Source organism: Triticum aestivum, chromosome 3D (genome assembly GCF_018294505.1).
Source record: "Triticum aestivum cultivar Chinese Spring chromosome 3D, IWGSC CS RefSeq v2.1, whole genome shotgun sequence".
Classification (NCBI taxonomy): Eukaryota; Viridiplantae; Streptophyta; class Magnoliopsida; order Poales; family Poaceae; genus Triticum; species Triticum aestivum.
This window is the reverse complement of record NC_057802.1, coordinates 478,156,385-478,160,884: the sequence shown is the minus strand read 5'-3', so window position 1 is coordinate 478,160,884 and position 4,500 is coordinate 478,156,385. Positions and strand designations below refer to the sequence as shown.

Sequence of the window (4,500 nt, the reverse complement as noted above, 5' to 3'; positions counted from 1 at the left end):
GCATGTCTTCTAACTTGATCGCAACTGGGGACCTTTGTTTTGTTAGAGGGGCAGTGTCGATAGAGAGGGGCCAGTTGCATGTCCCACACTAGGCACGCAACTGCATGGGTTCTAACTTGGTTGCAACTAGGACCTTTATTTTGTCGGAGGGGGCCAGTTGCATGTCCCACATTAGGCACATAATTGCATGTCTTCTAATTTGGTCGTAACTGGGGGGACCTTTGTTTTTGTTGGAAGGGGCGGCGTTGAGAGAGATGGGGCTAGTTGCATGTCCCACAACAGGCACGCAACTGCAGGTCTTCGAACTTGGACGCAACTCGGGGACCTTTGTTTTTTGCCGGAGGGGGTGTCTTCGAGAGAAGATGGGGCCAGTTGCATGTCCCACACTAGGCACGCAACTGCATGTCTCCTAACTTGCTCGCAACTGGGGACCTTTGTTTTGTTGCAGGGGGCGGCGTCGAGAGAGGGGCCCGTGTCAGAGTGATGCCAACAAATGGTGGAATTGGCATATTGTAACAATTCGTATTGTATGTCGTGCCAAAACTCAAACAATCACCATACAACTCATACATTTTTCTCGAGTAGCCATCCGCCTAGAATATGCACAACACCTTGTTGATGTCCGCATCAGCAACTTTGAATGCATAGTAGAAATTTGTGTATAACACAAGCTGGAAGCTACAGAGTTTTACAGATGGCCAAGCTTATAACATATCGGAATAGAAGATGCATAAACAATCATCAAAGTTTCACCTGTTCTTGTTGTCCTGTTTTTATAACACAAGCATCAGTAAAGTTTGTGTATTCCTGAAGTAAAGTTGAGAACATTCCTGAAGTAAAGTTTGTGTTTTTGATAAGAGGAACTAAAACTGTCTGATGATTTATGCTAGTGGCTAAAATGTTTATCCAGTTCATATCCTTAGTTTTTCTGCCTTATTTTTTTAGTCCCCTTGTTCACAGCACTAATGTCACATGTACATTTTGTGACTACAGTAGCACACGAGCACTGACACGGATGAAAAAGGAAGCGACCCTGAAAATAAAACAGACAATAGAAGTGCAGAAGGCAAAGAGCAGTGTCTTGGATATCCGGCGTTAGAAGAGAAAGAATATCATGTAGAAATCACTCACACGGAAGCATGAGAGGGTTCGCTTTTTGAAGAAGTTGCTACAATGGTTTGTAACCTTTTTCTATAAATATTCATGATTTTTTTAGTTTTACTAGTTGAAACAGTGGGTTAACTAGGTAACACAGGATGTTAACTAGCTGTGTCGCCATGTCTCCATACTCATGCTATAGTTTAAACTAGCTAATACATGAACTTTTGTTAACTAGCTACTTAATGCAGGGAAGTTAACCAGCCGTGTCAACATGTCTATGTACTCTTGTATATAAACTAGGAAGAGGAGCATCTGCAAGCTGCTAGTCAACTTTAGTACTGAAAAATATCTATAAGTTGCTCTGATCAATTCCATGAACAATGGACAACACTGTTCTGTTTAGCTCGCTTTGAATAGCAACTCCCCTCCTCGTATGTACATCCATAATTTTTTGTATCTATATTGGTTGGGCCTGGCCTCCAACTTTTATGTTCAATAACCTTTTTCGGATGTGTGTACAAACAAACAAACAAATCATAACAGCCCATCCCAAAGTAGCAAACAAACAAACAGGAAAATAAGTCCAGTTTCTAGCCGGATACAACCCAGCAGTACAAGAGCTAGTAAACAGGCCTAATCTACTCGTGATGACGTCAGCCGACTGAGACTTGACGAAGTCTCAGTCGACTGAGTCCTAGATAGATCCTTAAAAAAAATCAAACACATCTATATCTATATCTATACCTACTATTAAAGGGAGGTGATATTCTTGGTTTCGTCCCGCTACGTTTGGTCCCGCTTCAATTAATTTCACATACGCTATTTTGTTTCGTTACTTGTCACCCGTTTTGGCCCAACAGAGGAAGCCCACCTGGCGGCGCACTGTGGCCCAGGTCCAGAGAGCTGGCAAAAAATAAAATTGCCCATGGGAGGGTTCGATCTCATAACCTGCCAACCGGCCACGCACCCAGCTAGCGATACGAGAGGATTTATTTTCTCCCGTTGCAACGCCGAGCCTTTTTGCTATTTTTAAAACATAAATCCATTTCAAACACATATTTAAAGTAATAATAGCATAATTCGATAACTTCTAGACATTAATATCATACATACTACTCATTGTCCATCGTTGCCTAAACTAAGAACGTCATTAGTGCAGTAGCTCTCACCAAAAAAGAGAGCATCAAATGATCCGTCGGCCGATGAGCAGCCGAGCCATGGACTCAAGGGGAATGCCCGGTTCCTCCATTCCCGTTGCCGTTTGAAGCGTTGATCCCGTATGCTCCGACCACGTCTGCTCCAACCACGTTGCGAAGATCAGCTCGATGCACGGCAATGAAGAGCATGATCTTTTGAAATTGCTATCTGTGGTGTGTTGAGAGTGTATTTTGTATCAACTTGATGATAGTGAGAGTGTATTTTGTATGAGCTTATTGAAAGATGTAGTGTGGTTGCAACGACGGGTTTGAAATAAAAGGAAGCATTTGCAACCATGTGTAGTGCAGTTGCAGCGACGAGTGGTGGGTTGTAGCAACAGTTGTATGTGTGTGTGCGTTGTAGGTAGCGGGTTGCAACATCATTAGCCAAGGGTTGCAACAACAATGGCTCGGGGTAGGGGGTTGCAATAATGACATAGCCTTGCAACGTCACTGGTGTGCCCGATCTCACGCGGATGTAGATGGGAGAAGAGAGCCGAGATGGAAGAAGTAGAGTTGGGGTAGAGTCGGTCAAGCAGCTGAGGGTGGAAAGAAATAGATGTGGGCCCGATTCTTCTGCAGGGATAAGGAAAGACTATGCGTGGGTCCACTAAGGCACATGGTGTGCACGGGCGGTGGTCAACGCGATAATTTCATCGCCCTAATGATTCCAACATTTACCTATGAAAGTGCATTTGGTACTTAAACTATATTTTGGTGTGATGACAATGTGGTTAGTGGAACTAATATCGGGTGCTAAAGTTTATCTCACGATATTGGTTCCATATTGCGTTTGATGGAGATGTGTGACCCCCCAATTCAAAAAGATCAAAGGTGTGGTCTACCGGCGATTTGAAGGTTTATTTTTTGGTTCGATTCGGGTCGTAGGAAAGACCACACTATTAAGAGGGGTCTCTGAGGAAGTGTGTCGTGTGGGAATGCTATTGCCAAAACCTATACACCTAGCCTACCTACTCCCACCACCCACCTATCCATTTTGTGTTGTCGGATACCCAGAAAGCTTGCAACATAATGTTTCTGGATACCCCGTGTGCACGGGATCTTTTGACCCCCGTGCGCACGGGGTAGTCAGAAACTCTCTGTGTACCCCGTGCGCATGGGGTGCTGGCAAACTCTCTGAGTACCCCGTGCGCACGGAGCTGACTTAGCCCGTGCGCACGGGGTCCAACGGGCAGAAATGGCCACCCACTCAAGAACACTATATAAGCCCCCCTTCTTCCTCCGACATCCCTAACCCTAATGTCTTGTTGAGCTCCACCGTTGCTACACCTCATTTTGCTCAATACTCTCAATCCCTCCACCCAAACTTGTTGAAACTTGGGGGATTGGGAGAGCAAGACCCGATCTACATCTTGACCAACCCACAACGCGTTCCCCGCAACATTTCTTCCCCATTGACTTGTTACTCTTGGAGCTTGTGGTCCTAGGCGGTTAGAGGTTCCTCTGGAAGCTTCCTTGCTTGTGGTGTGCTCCGAAGAAGTTTGTAAAGGTGTGGTGGTCGCCTTGAAGAGCAACCCCGAGTGATTCGAGGCTCATCCGTTTGGGGTGACTCGAAAGAGACTACGGTGAGCCTTCGTGGCATTCCACAAGCTTGGGCTCTGGCACCGCTCTAAATGGAGAGTACCTCTTCCCCAAGGAAGAGTGAATTTGGGGATAAAATCCGCGTCCTCGCCTCACTTGTGGTTAATCCTTTCCCGCACTTTACTTTGCCTTGTATGCTTGTTGGCTTGCTAATTAGATTGTTGCCTAGCATATTTTGCTTTAAGCTTGCTTGTCATATAGGTTGTGTTCACCTAGTTGCATATGTAGTGAACCCTATTTATCCGCTAAACCTTAAAATTGAAAAGAAATATTAAAATTTGTAGTCTCCTATTCACCCCCCTCTAGTCGACCGTATCGATCCTTTCAATTGGTATCAGAGCCTCGTGCTCTAATATAAGGTTTTACAACCTTAGAGGATATGGTCGATCTAGGGAATGTGGGAGGTGGCGCACCCGTTGCGGAGGATGGTGAAAACCTACCCCCGCCGCGCCCGATGCACTTGTTGCCCCGGTCGTTGCTCCCGCCGCTCCTATTAACCCGGGTTCCCCGTTGACCACGAGCGATATTCTTTTAATGTTTGCGGACCTCAAAGCCTCTATGTTGAAAGAAGTTCGCCCCTCGGTCAAGGAGGAAATTGATA

General features: G+C 45.5%; 1 long non-coding RNA gene across 1 annotated transcript in view; it reads left to right on the top strand.

The window, feature by feature from the left end:
- The window catches only part of LOC123074994 (uncharacterized), a 4,857-nt gene extending 3,387 nt beyond the window's left edge, over positions 1 to 1,470 (top strand). The window contains exon 2 of the long non-coding RNA XR_006436078.1: positions 994 to 1,470. This is a non-coding gene — a long non-coding RNA (uncharacterized lncRNA). The remainder of the gene's footprint in view (positions 1 to 993) is intronic.
- The last annotated feature ends 3,030 nt before the right edge of the window (positions 1,471 to 4,500 follow it).